This window comes from Coloeus monedula (assembly GCF_965178545.1).
Source record: "Coloeus monedula genome assembly, chromosome: 8".
NCBI lineage: Eukaryota > Metazoa > Chordata > Aves > Passeriformes > Corvidae > Coloeus > Coloeus monedula.
In genome coordinates, this window is record NC_138788.1 from 20058187 (window position 1) to 20075344 (window position 17158).

General features: G+C 43.7%; 1 protein-coding gene across 2 annotated transcripts in view; it reads right to left on the reverse strand.

Annotated features, from left to right (window-relative positions):
• MARCHF8 (membrane associated ring-CH-type finger 8) overlaps positions 1-12397 on the reverse strand; it is an 86164-nt gene extending 73767 nt beyond the window's left edge. For both annotated transcript variants that reach the window (XM_082286627.1, XM_082286626.1), the window contains exon 1: positions 12263-12397. The gene's annotated coding sequence lies outside the window, so the exon portion shown is untranslated. The remainder of the gene's footprint in view (positions 1-12262) is intronic.
• Between the last annotated feature and the right edge of the window lie 4761 nt (positions 12398-17158).

Here is a 17158-nt window from a genome sequence, read left to right on the forward strand (position 1 = left end):
TAAAGCCCACAGACAGAGTCCAGGTCTGTGAACAGAACTAAATCCCTTCCAGAGCCAGAACATGACAGCCTCTTCCAGCTGCAACCTTATCATGGGATTTGTTGGGTGGTTAAAAAGGCTGCATGCGCCTAACATTTTTCAAGTGTCCCTGGTGTAGTTTAAAGGCCAGGCAACTGATTTCAGAGGGCTGACAAACAGTTTCATCCCAGCTCCCTGTGCCAGTGCTGACACTAACACACACACTGGCAGCAGCAGAGCACCAGCACAGTTTCCCTTCATGAGGGTATTATTTCACACGAGTGTGCTGGCACGTGTGTGTTGGTTCTGACCATCCTTCCCTCACAACAGTGCTCTGTGCCACCCGAAAAGAAGGGACTGGCATTACTGAAACCCACAGACAACGCATTCCTTACCACAGTCTATAAAGGGCCATTCATCCCCACTGTACCTAAAATAGCCATTGGATGCAATCATGAGATGAATACATGACTGTGGATTCCTTTAAATCACTGCCTTCTTACACAGACAAGAAACCAGTGTCCAGCAGTTGCATCCTCGCCCGTTGTCCTTGTTCTCAATTCAGCAATCAAGTGTTGACTCTTTCTGTCCCATCCAGCATTAGTCCCTTCATTTCTAAAAGTACTTAGAAATTTAGAGATTTTACGAGAAATTTAGAGAAACAGCACAGAACTCCACCAATCCATTCCTATGCACTTGCAAGACCTGTACAGAATCCTGTTAATGCAAATCCATCACAGCTTTCTATCACCAGAACTATAGCAGTATTTCTAAAATCCAGCTATCATCCACTAGGTGCTCATTGCCAGCCAAACACAGCCAGCTGCAGAAAGCTACTGAGACAGAGTGAAGTACAGAAAAATGGTGCTTACTAATGAGAAACACTTAGAACTGCATGGGTCTGTTTCTTGCTGCTGGAGAAGAGGCTGACTTGCAGTGCCCTTCTGACCCACTCTTAAATGATTACCAGTTTTTACTCCAGCATGTGCTTCAAAGCAATCTCCAAGTGTCTAGTAAGGGTGAGGGGAGGCCCAAGCCATCAGATAGCAAAATTCTGTGGGACAAAAAGTGGTTTTGAAGGAACCTGGTGATAGCTGGAGCAATACAGTGAAATGGATTCTGGGATGCTGTTGCATATCTACAGGGCAAGTAAAAGAAGCTGCTATATGAAGTTCTCCAAACAGGGAAATAAAATTCAGGAGCACAGCCACATGACTGATGCCAACTGACGTTACATTTTTCAACCCAATTACATTTAGTAGTTTTTCTGTCTTTTCCCCAAGCAGATGATCTTTGCTTTAAATTAGTTTAAACAGGAGCCAGTGAGATGAGCCAAGCGTGCTAAACAAGGCTGATGCAATTCTGGTGCACATGAGCACTACTGTAAACCCTGAAACATTCATGAAGACAAAACCTGGAAGAAACAGTAGTTATTATCAGGTATCTGTTGAAATTGAAAGGTAGAAGAAAAACTTTATTTATTTATCATGCTAAAATATCATCAGTCCTCATGGAAAATCTACTGCTGGAGAAAGAGGCAAGCATTGAACCTGTTGATTTTTACACCAACATCATACTTAACTGCAGAGAGGAAAACCCACATAACTCCACCCTACTCTCCTCCATGTCTTTCAGGACCCATACCAGCTGACTTTGGGGTTTCCTTCTCTAAGTCGTTACAATTACAATAATATTCAGTGACATTTGCTCTCCCAAAGAGCAGATGAAAAACAACTACAGACAAATAATTTGAACATCTGCTGAATTAGGCTAATGGAGAGATAATGATGTATTTCTTTATTAATCATTTTAAATGGAAAATGTAAGTTTTTTTTTTCTCAACTGAAAAAAAGAAAACTACCTCCTATTCCAAATGCAACAGATGTTAAAAAGTCAAGACAAATCTCCTCCGTTTTCGTTCACTTAAAACAGTTGGCTTGTTCCATTCCAGATAGTCCCATCTTTAGCACAGGCTCCCACACATGGGCTGTACAGCACATCAAGATGGTCACAAGGTATATAACGACGAAAGATGTCTTCTGCTATTTCTGAAGTGACAGGAACCCACAAGTGACCAAAACACTGCTGCTTTCCTCTTACAGGACCCAATCATTCCCTTCAGCCTCTGGGTGCTACAGAAGCAGCACTGTGCCTAGGAACAGGCATGGTCCCCTCTGCATCACTAGTGACCGTGTGCCTGGCACGGTCCTTCTCCATTGGCTGTGCTCTCTCCAAATGAGGCATAAAGCCTTGAGCTCCGAGGAAGTTACACTCCTTGTTTTTCATGGACACATGCTGTTCAGTGAATGGCATTACCTGGCAACATTACCATTATCTTACAAAGAAATAATCTGGTGCAAGCTCACATCACCTATATTTCCTGCAGAGTTAACAAAAGTTTCACATCTCAGCAAGGCCAGCTGATCTCTCACTGCCTCATTACAGAAGACAGAAGTCATCAAACTTAAGAAATGAAAATACAAGAGGCTAAAAAGTATTCAGATCTCAACCTTAGGAGATGTGAAATACCTCCTGAAAAGGCTCGCTCTTCCTTGCTGTGCTGCTCCTGCAGCAAAGCCAAACAGCTGTCTAAAAATGCTCAACCTAACAGGTTCAAGCAGGAAACAACAGTGTAACAAACATATAGATGTTCCTTTCTGTGCTTATGGATTGGGTTTTTTGGGGTGGGTGTGGTTTTTTTTTAAAGGAAAAAAAAAAATCTCCACAAAGCAGATGCCCACCAAGGAGGGCATCTTCTCTGCCTTAAAAAAAAGACACTGCTGGCAAAACTGCATCCTACAGCATTTAGCTGGGGGCAAAGGCTCAGCATAAATGCAGTGCAAAGTTACTACCACCGCTGTTAGAACACCTGGTCTTCTCCCAACATTACCTTCCCAAACACTGATTCTGTCCAGACTGGCAAACCACTTCAATCTCTGATCTTGTCCTATATGCAGGTTACGAATTAGAAGACTTCTCTAATTAAGAGATCACCAGTGGAATTAGAAGGTAGCTTATTTTTAGCAATTGTCTGATTGAGCTGGAGCTGCACTAAATTAGTTGCTGCTTTTTCTAAGACTACATTTTATATACCAATTTCCAATATAACATTTAGTATCTCTTCAAAAGCCATCATCTATCAGCAAAGAGGAAGCAGCTATCATACACCCAAGAAGGTACTTCTTAACATCTTCAAGTTTCTCACTCAAAGCCTAGAAATAATGGTGAGGGGAGATGAAGAAATCTGGAAAGGCACAGCTGTCTTCACACATCAGCGGCGAAGGTGTTTACAAGCGTGAGTAACCCATCCCCTCTACAAGCTGTCATGCTGGAGTGGCATCTTTTATAGAAGGGGTCACAGAAGGCCCAGAGACAGCGTAACAACGCTGTTTTACTGCTCACCAGGTGAAAGCATGACTTAGCCTGCTAGTGATTTTCTTCTTTTTTTGGCACATTACAATAAAGGAAGAAAAAAAAGGCCCACGGAAGAAAGGCTTGGCTCAGAAACCTGCCAACTCTCCTTGACTCAGAGGGGTTGCTGGAGACAGGGAATAAGCAGCATCTCAGAAAACCAGGCCTCTGCTGCAGTATGTCCATACTGGCCTTGGTGGGATGCACTGTGTACAGTCAAGTTGCTTTCCACTCCCACCCCCTGCTTACAAGAATTACTTTCAGACTTGAAACACAACAGTTTCATCATCTTATTAAATTCCCAATTCCTGGCTCAGATGTCTCTCATATGCATTAGTTAGATGACATCAACCACAAAGGCCTGCCCATGAGCCACACAGGATATAGCTCAAAGGCAATCACTCAGCAATTGGATCATCAGCTCTCTGAGTTTCTCTTCCCTTATTCATAGGAGCAGCAAGCAAACTGTGTGGCAAGGGATAGGTGTATGCTTTGTAGGGTCACGTGGAAAGGGAGATAACAGCAGAGTATCGAGATGCAATTGGAAAACATACCTTCATCGAGCAGAGCATCCACCCTGAAGCAGAACCATCCCTGCAGCCTCCCCCCACAACCCCCGCAGGAGGTACAGACAGTAAAGACAGGCTAAGCCAAACCCATGCAGGTCTTACAGAGCAGAGAACCTTTATACAGCAGCTAATGAGGACTTGAAAAGGCAGCTGACAAACAGCCAACCAGCATGATGCCTGCAGGGCATCACAGCCCTACCAAGTCTCTGCAAAGCACCTGTAGTTCTGCACAGTGAGAACATGCCAACTAAAAAACTTCCCAGTACGCAATCAAAGATGGATGAGACAGACTGAACACATGTCCAAGCTGACAAGTGGAGCTCAAGTAGACAGAGAAAGCAAACAACCATAACAAATATCTAACAAGACACAATGAAAGATCACAGCCAAGAATAAAATCCATGATATATCTAATTCCCTTTCTATATAAGGAACTGATCCTGAGTTCTTTGCTCTCAGGCTGCTGGACCACATGATGCTATACTTGCCAGGGTATCACTAACAAGGGAAAGTGAGTGAGAAATCTTATCTTGAATGACACGTGTTCAACAGCAACTGAGCTGGGATCCTTGCCTTGTGGTTGGAGAAGCTGATACCAACACCACCAGTAAATAAAAGCCTAGGTCTGGGGCAGATACAAGTGCTTCAGGGTCCTCAGAACACCAAATACTGACCATGGGAGATCCCAGGAAGAAACACACCACCAAAAGACTGCAAAGCATATGCCAGACTTATCCTACTGCATTTGGTATGTAGATATATATAGGAGATGCTTCCACACTTCACTTGCAGCACTTTACAAGGCACAGGGCTCTGACAGGGCCATCTCCTGCTGCTTTGAAGCTGCAGTGCTAATGTATCACTTGCACACTGCCTCACTAGAAACAAAGCCACACAATTCATTTAAGAAAGTAATCAGATGGATTAGGAAAGGTCAGAGAATAATAAATTTGAACTTCTTGCTGTTTGGAAAACACAACAGCATTGTGGGTTCTCCATGATTTGCCTGGAAAACATCACAGTGCAGTTTGCCTACACTTCCAGGATGGCACATAAAAAGAAACTCATCTCTAGAAGGTCTGAGGAACTGCAGAGCTCCCCAGGTGTACCAGAGCAGGACTCTTTTTCACACCCTGCCAAAGCATGTAGCAGCTTACACAGAACAATATGGAGACCTTTCAAGCCTTGCAATTTTGTAATAATTGGTGAGTATTTCTGCAACATCAGAAAGACTCAACTTGAGCAGTCTCAAGAGTTATCCTCCCCTGTCAGGTCTGACCCTAAGATGAAGGGTACAAAGTACCTGAACATCACTGTCACAGTAATCATAGAAACAACATGCATGCCTCACACAAAGGAACTTCTAAGAGGCAATATACAGTTTTCATGCCCCAAAACAACAAGATATTTCAAGGCTTCAGTACTAAAACACCAATGTGTTTAGAAGGCTAAATTTGATCTTGTTCTTATTGGTTTCTGCTTTATTATGCCAAGCGCAAAGTTCAAACTCCCTTCCGTATTTTAATCAAACCTGCTACTGTTTTTCACTAATTCCCAAGATCACGCCAGCCTGACAAGAATCATGTAATTTTACAATAGTATCTCTCCTCCCTCCAACCCCTTATGGTATCAAACATTAATTTTTTAAAGAGTCTGCCGCATCATGCCAGCTCTAATTTAGTAACAATACTTTAAATTTTTCCGAAGCCTTCAGAAGGCCTTGCAGTGGAAGAAGGCCGTTCCACAGCAGAAGGATGAGCACAGTCTGATACCCTCCCTGAGTTTGGTATCCTGTGGCTGTAGGTTTCATAAGGGCCACGCACCCATGCCACCTATCTCATGTTTAAAAAGTGCCATCTAGGTGGGCTTCGGCACAGGGTGAGGCTGCCGCTCTCAGCTGTGACACTGCAATTTATATTCCATTCTTTCTGCAAAATCTGAAGTTCCAGCAATTATGTGACATTTAGCCAAGAGGTTCAGAAGTTACTGGCAGGCGGATTGCATAAGCCCACTTCCCCTTAGAGAACAGGCTGAAAAAAAATTAAAAAAAAAAAAAAATCCAAGAACCTTACAAATACCATGATATAAATGACAACTGAGTTGCAGGAAACTAAGGTGTGCATACGTGAAGTAACTTAAACTGGAAAACAGAGGCCAGAAGCAGGAAAAAAGACTCAGATTTCCTGTCTCTCACAAAAAACCCTTTAGCTGCAAGTGAACTTCCTCTTCTTTTTAAAGCTAAGCAGATTTTTTTCTTCTCATTGAAACAAGACAGCATTTAGTTCAGTATGCATTTATCATGTTTGTTGTAAAAAAATCCTTTCTTCTAGATATCACCTGCCATGTCAAAGAGTAGCAAATCTTCAGTCCACCTGCTTTTCTGGATTATATGCATGCACATATACATGTACACATACTGACACATTTTATAGAAGCAGTATCATTGTAAATCAATGGTCACAGACTCCACTAGAGAAAAAACAATGACAACAACTGTCCTTCCTAGTCCTGGCACTTTCAGTTCAGATTTGGCAGGCAAACTCAAGATGATTAACTTAAAAGCTCTAACAATAATCACAGTTAAAAGGACAACATTTTGGATGCAGAACTACAAGGGGAACTCATGTCATTTACTAGAAAGGAACAAAAAACCAAAGCCTACTGTCAACTTCAGAAAGAGCCAGATTGCTCCCATGTGTATTTTCTTCTCTGTCATCACCTATGGTAAACTATCACCTCATGCTCTTCACATTCCTCTGGTATGCCAGACTTCACCAGGCTTATGTATAATGAACCGAAAAAGCCACTGCCAACTTTCACTTTCTATCTATTGTAGCAGAGTTCATCATGCTGTTAAATGCAAACCCCTTAAGAGTGGTTTGCTGAAGGAGGCCACAGGAAACATGCAAGAAGGAGACAAAACTGCACTCAGATAGGGCAAACAGAGTCATTTGCAAGAATTTGTTGCTATAATGTGGCCCATGTTATGAAACCATGGCAGAGCCCTGTATTGCATCACTTCCTGTTCTCTAATCCATCAATAGTCTCATATATATGCACATAGAAAAAAAATACATACACAGAAATATGACATATTTTTCCATTAGCCTTCCTCTCCTGACTGATGCATTCGTAGTTACAAGAGATTAGAACAAGGATTGGCATAGCAGTGAACCACCCTCAATAGCACACTGCGCTTTTACAACTAGAAATAGAGGGATCAGAGAGATTAATCCTCTATCCTGGATGAGACAAGGAGCCAGTGACAGTGAAAGCAAATATAAATAGGCAGACAAGGCTTTGTCTTGCTACAGCTCCCATTGGTTTTGAAGAAGTCTCTTCAACAAAGAAATGCTTTAGGAGACCTTTAAGAATGACATTAAACAAAGACATCCCTTTTGTAAATCCTCCAGTAATTTGGAGATGAGGGGCTCCCACTAATAATCCCGTGACATCACCTTCCCTCTCCTAGGAAAGTAAAGGCCAGGTCCACTGCCAAGAGAAGTGCTTACAGTGGAAGATCTGACTGAATACTTCCTCAATATTTAACTGGTGCTATAGGACAGGTTGTACAGAGAGAATTTGTTGCTTCCTTTTCAGTTAATGGTACTCGAATGGTCCTCTGCAGGCAAAATTCACCCAAATGCCATGCCCAGAAGCCAGTTTCTAGTTTCAGTCCTAAGAGTCATGGCAATGTGTGGACTCCCACACGTGCAGGGTGCCCATGGAAATTCTTGTGTAACATGAAAGCAGAACTTCAACCCCAACTCTAGCAACAAGAACAGAAGCACAATTCCCTCAAGCTGCACAATGGCACAGAGTTATAACCAGTAAGTAAGTCTGAGTGACAAATTATTCTGGTCATTAGAATCAGCAGATCAGACCCAGGGGAAGCCTAGCTATTTATTCAGAAGCATTGAGGCTTTTTCCCTATAGATACTCTTCCTTGCAGGCTAAATACACACACTAAAGAGAAACCAAAAAGCTTTTTAAAAATAAAGTACATTTGCAAGGAAGGGAGGCACAAAGGATTTGTATACTTTTTTAAAATTTAGCAACTTTGTGTGTAAACTTGAACCCTAATCTTTTTTTTTCTTCTTCTTTGGTTTGTCACCCTAGAGCTTGTCATCTTCTTTCTTTCCTTCCCCTATTATACAGCTGACCCTTTGATTAAAAGAGAACAGTTTCTCATTCTGTGTGGAGGACATGACAGAAGTCAAGCTACCTGCTCAAGGAAGAACAGCTGACAACATCTTTATTCTTTGTAATGAACCTCTTATCCTGGATGGTGCATAAACACATGATCTTTCTGAAGCCATGACCAAACTGGGAGACAAACTCAGCCTTAGTGGAGCTGGCAGTGACCTGCTAAGTTACGTTCTTAAGTCCAATACCTGTTTTCCCAAGGAGAAACTCTGGTACAGTTGTTCATCTGCAGCCTCACCTGCAGAATGGACTGGTGACATGTATTCTGTCCTGATGCCTTTTGAAGGACACACAGAAGCTTTAAGGGACAGATATCAAGGCATACCTAACTGATACACAGGATTTACCTACCCCCAAAATATACAATATTTATATTCTCTATGAATTTTGGCTACATATTTTGCAAGGTTTACAACTGAGATCCTTAAATGGGTCTCCAGGGATAAAGTGCTCATCTACTAGCTTTAGTTCATCTAACTACGGAAAATCTCAGCCCCAGTTTCTAGAACCTTTTACTAATTTCTATCCATTACACAAAGGTAATATAAGTGTATTTCATCAAAAATTTCCAACACTGTTTTCAGTCAAGTCAAATCAACCATGACATTCTGCCAGGTTAAATTCAAGATTTGCTACTAAGCCCCCTCCACTTGCCTGCAGGTACCAAATGTGAGCTCCAGAGTGGCACTCATTTTAAAAGACAGAGAAGTTTAACAGTCATTTACAAACACCTTTGGTCTACGTCAGCCCAAACATGATAACCAGCTGGGCATATAATAAAGGCCAGCCTTCCTTCTTGGTCCCTAAGGAAAAGAAATTGCAAGCACTAGCAACTGCTGATGGTTGAGATCTCTTCTATTTGTGAATGTCTGGCTGTCTGGTGATGAGTTAAACTTAGGAGTAACAAAGCTCTTAAAGCATACCTTTAATTGCAAAAAGACCAGGCTTCCAAGGGCTCTTGTCCATTTACCTACCCCAGAATCAATAAACACTACGTAATCCACTATTTGATTTTTTAATGCTTCACATGAATGTGGATACCTTGATAAAATCCCACAAAAACATTGTGGGAAGCAGTGAAAAATAATCTGGTTTAGAAATTATGAGTTCTTTTGGGAACTTTTCAGTAAAATCCAAACAGAACTAGTAAAACTGACCCTTATCTCAGTGAAGAGCATTTCAACAACCTGCAGCTGTGAAAATTCACAGTGAACAAGCCCACCCAGCAAGTTTAATGCCAGCTCTGCTATGCTACAACAAGCTGCCACCAGATCTTTGCAGTCAATCCACAAGTCAGCAAAACAGAAGTCCCAGTAAACCCTGCGTGAGTTCCATCTCACTATGGAAATTAATACAGTGAATTAGATGTGTGATTTACATCGTTCTCTCAGTTCCTGCAGCAGCTAGCACTATATATGCTCCCGAGAAAGAACAGGCGTGAGCAGTAAATGGATAACTTGTCCCCCAGGAAGATTTCCCCTCTAATACCTTATGCCCTAAAAGCCAAGTTTCCCAGACTTGAAGTTTTTCATTCCTTATAGCCTTCTACAGCTTTGCTATTCACTGTTTGTCTGCCACACACAGACACAGTCCAAGCACAAGGTTGTTCAGGGCTCCTGAAAGTTCCTTCTTTCAGTGCCTGTTAATTTTTTATGGTGCACCCACAGGCTCTTACAGAATGCTAGTTAAACACTTCTACAGCATCAAGAGTTTCTTATATTTTTGGGGGAGGATGGAAAGACAGAACAAAAGCAAAACAAAATAAAAAGCAATTAGGAAAAAAAAGAAGACACCTCATTCTTGTTTTCATTTTTTCCTGGCAGATAGCCATGCACACTCTATTATTCACATTTTCTGAAACTAGCTATCAGTCAGGCCCACTAGGGCTGACTGAGGTATATGACAGAAAAGACCCATAGCAGGAGACTGCTTTTTCTTACACAGCAGGATCGATTCAGGGCTTGTAACAACCACCTACAACTCCTTTCTTGAGCAGCACTATTACTGGAAGCTGTCACATTCCTGCAGTGCCCTGCCTTCCCCACTAATATCAGTGTTTGGAAGAGCAGTGAGGAAATCAGTCTGTCAGACACTTTGGTACATTCCTAAAGTACTGTGACAGCCTCAGCAGCTGGGAAGATTAAGTCCTTTCACCCTTGAACATGGGAGAGTTGCTCATCCAAAATGTTAGATCTAAAATAACAGACGTTTAAATTTTAAAAAATCATCTCATCCTGAAAATATAGAAAGTTCATTCAGCACGCTGAATTGATCTATCCTCCTAACACTTAAGACTGTTCAAAAGCAGCCAGGGAACAAGTGTATTTTCTAGCACTAGACATCACCTGAACACCTCCAACAATTCTAGCCCCATATTCATACACTGAGGCATGAAAAGCATGTGACTTTTTTTCCAGTGTGACACCCCGAACCAAAAAATCACTTCTTTTCAACTACTTTACCTCTACAAGCAGAACTGCTGGCTTAGGGCTAGCTGAAAGCCAAGTTTAAAAAAAAATATCAAAAGAACAACAAAAAACTCCAACACCATAACAACAAATATCCAGTGAATTGGTAATTTCTTTAAGTTTACATTAGACCTAAGTCACACAAAGTTCCCAGCAAAAGGACAGTCATTCAGACTTCAGCAGTCCTGCCATTTTCAGCAACTGCAGCAGAATCAAGTCCTAGGGAATATCTCACTTTCTCCAAGCAGCTACAAGCAGCTCTGATGAGAGTCTGGCACCAAATAGTTTGGGCTACAGTTTTGAAGCTGCCAACACTCCCAGCAGGTATTATTCTGGATGCTGGAGCATACCCTTCAGACAAGAACATTCATGTTTCCAGCAATCCTGGTCCTCAGGCAGGCTTAGCGGAACTCTGCATCAGTAGATATTGATCAATGTTGACACATTTCAAAGAAAACATCTTAGGTCTAATAAATAAAGTGTTTTTCAAATAAAACTTTTCTCTGAAAATGTTTGACTAGGGCTACTGCTAGATCAATCTCAGCATCATCTGACACTACTCCAAACCAATTTTAAAAGCAGAAATCCGTAAAGATTGCTGCTGCTTCAGCTGAAGCGTTACTGTCAGACCAGCTCTCTCCTCGTCCACCCCCATCTTCCTTCCACCTCCACTCAAGCTCTGGCTAAATTGTCCCTTCTATGTTTATGCTGCTGGGTTATTTCACAAATTTGCTATGCTTGGAAGTAGACCAGTCCTTTGCCAACTGCAGAACTGAGCTGCGTGCCCTCTTGCACTGCAGTTTGAGACCAACTGCTCTGGCATTGGCATATTGTAATTCTCACTTTGCTTGCACTTTCAGCGTACTAAAACGAGAAGAGGTTAAAGCGTTACAGTTTGGAACAACTCGAGCATTTCTCTGCCTGACAACTAGCTCCAGGAGGCATGAAGGAATTCTGACTATTTCTCAGGCTGCCGTGAAACTTCATGATTCCTTACGAACACGTTGTGACCAGCACATCTTGTGCACTGTTTTCTCTCTGGCGTATCTCTGTTCCACGCTGCTCACTGAAGGCGAATTCGCATCTTCCTCCTAATGGGACACCTGGTGCAAACACAGTCCCTTTCCCACAGCTGATCCGCTCTCGGTTTTCCCGGAGCAACGCTAATGCTCCCAGCGCCAGCAGCAGCAGCTGAGGCTGAGCAGACAAAGACGGCGGAGGTGGGAAAGCCTCTTACCAGGGAATTAGGTGCGGCTCTCCCAGCTGCGACAGAGGAGCAGCCCTGAACGCCCCGCGCGGAGCGCCCGCCCCAGGTCCCGCGGGGAGCCGAGCCGGGCCGGGCCGGGCCGCGCCGCCTGCTGCTCGCCCAGGAGCGCCTCACCTGCCGGACCTGGCGGGGCGAGGTGCTGCCGGCGGGGCCGGGACGAGCGGCGGCCGCGGGGCAGCGACCCCGGGGCAGTCGGCCCCGCACCAGCCCGCCCTGGGCCGTCCCCGGGCCCGGCCGCGTTGCCGGCCTCGCGGCGCCGGACCCTCCCGGCCCCCGCGGAGGAAGCGGCAGCTGCCCGCGGCCAGGGCGGCGGCCGAGCCTACCTTGGGGGTGCCCCGCACAGGGCCCGGGCCGGCGGCTCCTCCTCCGGCTGCGGCGGCTGCTGCTGCCCATGCCCGGGGCCGGGAAGCGGCGGGCCCTGCGGCTGGGAGGCTGCTGGCAGGCTCCTGCGAGGCCGGTCTCCCCCGGCTCCTGTTTACCGCGGCTCCCCGGGCCGGGCTGCCTGTCAGCGCGCCGCCCCGCCCCGGCCCGCCCCCGCCGCCATGGCCCGGAGCAGCGCGGGCAGGCGAGGCGGCCGCTCCGAGCGGGACGCGGCTGCCCCGGCGCCCGATCGCCTCCCGCTGGAGCCTTCCCCGCGGGCGCTCGGACACGGAGCGCTGCGGCTCCGCTCCGCACCTCCCACCGGGAACGCGCTCCGGGCACCTGCCCGCGGGGGGCCGGGCGGGGGCGGGACTGGCGGCGACCGGGAGGCGACAATCGGCAGCGGAGCGAGCGGGGTTCGGCTGTCCTGAGCTCAGCCCTGCCTCCGCCCGCCGCAGGCGGGGATGCTGCTGTCGCTATTGCCCACGGTAGAACGACTCGCGCTTTAGCACATAGAATAAAACATCCAACTTCAAAGGGTGCCATTTAACTTTTTAAAAATGTGTGTATGCTGAAAGCCTGAAGATGGCTTATAGCCACCGTCGTAACGTGTTTTGTATCAGTCGTTCACCTGCATATATTGATTTATCAGCAAAAAAATATGTCAACGAAAACTTCGAGTTTGCCCCATACCTATATCTGAGTGTCATACTCTGTTGCTATTTTACATTTCCGTAACGCAAGCAGGATACTCCAATCTTTTCTTTTCAAAGATACCTCTCTCCTGAAATACACTGGAATAGGTGAACTATACTGTTTAGGGGAATTTTACAGGGGGAAAAAGCAAAGTGAGTTTTACGAGAATAAGTCGAGGTGGAGTTTTTCTGTGTTCAGATGTGATGTCTATGCCACTTGGGAATAAGTGAAAAAGAACAGGAAACTAGGCAACTTCGCTGAAGAGTTTCTGTCAGTGCAGCACAGACAAGAAAGCAGATATTATTCAGAGAAAAAAACAGAAAACAAGGAAACCTCCTAACTTGACATGAAAATTCATTCACTAAACCTAAGCTGAAATTTTCGTTTTCTGAGTCTGCACTTTTTCACAATAATTTACAGGGCTCCAGGAAGATTAAATTTACCCATCAAGAACAGTGCAAAAAGCATAAAATGAGAAAGGTAACCCTTTTCATGCAGAGACCAACCACCCCCTACAGAAAAATGACATGTTACAACAGGTTTTCAGAGCACAGAGAAGCTGGGCTGAAGTACTGTTATTACATTGCAGAGTTAGTACCCAGCACACCCATGCAGTGAAGGTGGGAGAAGCACCACCCGGAGTGTATGGTGTGTCTTCCTGGGAAGAGGAGAATGTGTGTAGAACTCCAGTTTAGTCCTATGTAGATGGAAATTAACAAACTTAGATTGTATCCCTTTATAGGACAGGGTATGGAAACATGCATATGTGATGATAACCATTGTTCTCTTGAAAGGCAGTACAGGCTTGTAAAGAGAACCAGTACTGCTGGCTTACCTTGAGGCCACAGGGATTTCTCAAGGCTCTTTTCTTCCTTCACGCTCTCAATCCATTTTGTTGTATGGTTTGTTTGGGTTTTTTAAAATCATTTTTCAGGCTAGGATTGTATTCCACTTTGGGAACAGCATAGCCCACCACTCAGTGCTGTGTGCCAGACTAGGAAAAGGCCTGTAGACACAACTGGAATAGAAGTAGAAATTATACAGAAAAATAGTTGCACAGAGCAGAGGTTTTCCAGGCAAACTAGAATAACTAAGGATTAGGCCTGAAATGAAAGAAGCCGCAACAAACCACTTTGCAGATCTAAGCTTTCCCTGTGTTTTGCAATTATTACTCCATGGTCTCTGTTTCCCCAGAAAGCTTGTCTATTATTTTAACACATTGTTTTTGACAAAGTCTCAGCAACAACCTCCTGAATACAGGACTGCAGAGCTGGGACTAAAGCCTCCACCCTGAAGGGCAAGCTGTACTGTGGAACATCCTCCCTGAATGCCACACAGCTCTCAGTAGAAAATGCAAACCCAAGCTGTTGCAAATGTTCCCCCCTCAAACTTGCAGCTAATTTAAAAAATAGGAAAGAATGAATATATTTAAGCTAAAGGCCATTAGTCAAATGGAAATATTAAATTCTTCCAGCTACTGTTGCTGTTCGAAAACTGAGTAGAAGATACAAGGTTTTAAAAAATTACGGAAACTGAACAGAACAGTTCCATTTTGCTAATTGAACCTCTGGCTCAGAGTTACAGAAATAGCATAGTTTGAGAATGTGTGCCTAGAAATGCATGTCACACTTAGCTGAAGAGACTGATCTGCAGAGAGAGCTGCCTGGCACCCTGCACACAAGATCTGGACTGTGAGCACACACATGGACTTACTTGCCTTCAACAATAAATACAATTCTATTGAATTTATTATAAAGACAAAACATAATTACCTCTGTGCCCAGGAGACTCCAATCCTCTCTAGAAGCAGCAGCACAGATCTAGCATATGGTTATAAGTCTATGCTTTTTAGAAATACTTTTACTCCTTTTAGCACAAAGACCTGGAAAGTGGTGTGGGGCAGAAACCCTGAATAGTAACAACTGTTGTGTAACTGTGTCCTTTTTTGGTCCTTAGTTATTACAATACATACAGTAGTTACGTGGAAAAGCATAATTCATTTTTCCCAGATAATTATAAATGATCTTTTTAGTCTACAGTGTTGGTCTGAGCACCTGCATGTTTCCATAGCAACTCCACAATACTTCAGGGATTACTTCAGAATTCCACTGTGTTTTGGGTCTAGTTTTTCTCCAAGCCGGCTCAGTTCCTCTAGTTCCTTCAACCTGCATATCCTGAACTGTGTGTTCTCCCATCTGTTCACTCTATTGTATGCACATTACTGGCTAAAATAAAGTGATATTTCTCCAAAAGTTCTCTGATTATGTTTTACTAAAGGTGAGCCAAGGGTTCATTCCTCCCTGCGCTGTTGTTCTGCTGTTTTCTGCCTGTGCTAGGTGAATAAAACAGATTCTGGTAGGAGAAGGATAAAGTGGAGTCATTAGGGAAGGTTAAAGGAACTGATGTGAATTCAAGTAGAAAGATGAAAGGAAATACAAATAAATTCTTAACTAATTAAGGAATCAGCATTAATCAGAAAGGTACCAGATTTCTAAGGTTAAATCACCTGTAACGAAAACACTGCCAGAGCACCAAGAAAGTGATTTGGAGACATCTTAACAAATATTTTCTCAAAGTGCCTGAAATTTATCAAACTTTCTTCAGTCTCAGGTGCAGGATATAAATCAGCACTACAGTAAATACATTTTACTAAAACCTGGCCTTTGAAAATCACTACGATGATTTGAAACCCATCTCTGGGACAGAGTGGCATGAGCCATTAAAGTCTCACATGGAAAGCAGCAGGAGAAAAGAGCATTCCTGCCTGCAAAGCAAGCTGTAACCTTTCTCCCAGTGCAGTGCTGTAAGACCCTGGTACGCTGTGGATGCAGCAGACAATGGCTGTAGCCAGCCCTACACGCAGCAGCTTTAATCTGGCATGGTGTGTGACAAACAGGCATATGACAGCACACCCCAGCAGACTTCAGCAACTCTTCAACAGTCGTGTGAGGCTGTCTTTGAAGACTGACAAGATTGGATACAGCTTTGAATCTGTCTCAGAGCAGGTAAGCTTTTGAAGTAATAAAGCCTAACTCAGGCCTAAACCCACTATCCTCTATAGAAGCTTTCAGAGGTATTTTCTCCTTTCCGAGCCTCAAAACTAAAGGTTGGCAAATACAATAAACTGGCCTTTTGAGGTGATTTGTCTAGGTAAAACTAGTTGTTTGGGTATGGGTGAACTGGCTCTAGAGAAATCCAATCCACAACGTTATAGCATCACACTTGATTAAAGCTTATAGCACTGCAAGTCATTGTCATTTAGTGTCCAAATGAAAGAAAGCAGAAAGTATGTTGGTCCCTTCTTTGTATCCCGGTCAATTTAATGCTTATTCAAGGCAGGATATGCACTACTAGAAAAAAGTGAAGCTCAGGGACAAGTAATGCTTCCCCAGAAGTCAAGTGGTACTGCAGCTGGGACTAGGGCTCACCATTTCCTTCCCCTGCTTTGAAAAAGAGATAAAAAATAAAGCTTTCTCCTCTACTGATAAAAATTTGGAAAAAAGGATCTGGCCAGTTTGCTTCACTTCCACATTTGTTACTCGGACCATTAGGGAATGTATAGAAAGTAATTTATCCCAAACCCAAATATGCAGAGGAGGAATGACATTTTCCAAGCCTACCTCTAAGCAGCCAATACTCAGCTTTGGCTCTCCCCACTGCCATCAACAGATTGCATGCAACCAACATGCAAATGTGGTGAAGGCATAAAAACAGGCAGTCTAGTTCTGTGTAACAAACCCCATACATCATCTTCCTCATAAGCACAGCTACTGTGCTGAACTCAGCCACATGTTCCCCTTACAGCGTTTTCCTACATTTTTCCTCATACTCTTAATAAATGCTATTTACATCCTGTCCAGACTAGATGAAGATTAATAATACTAAGCATTTCTATGAGACCTCCTTGGAAGAAGCCTGGGCATATTTCACCTGGTATTATTTTAATCACTGTTTTAGAGGCTTCCATTGTAACAGTACCTCGAGCAGCTCATAGCTAAATACACAATACAGGAAAATGGGAACCAGAGAACTGCAGATGACAAAGTATAATGTAAAATTAGAGGAGATTTGGAGGACAGCAAGCATAATTAAGGCTCTGTAATAGTAAAGACAGTGAATTGCTACCATAAAAGAGATGAGCAAGAGCGGATGTGATTCAAAGA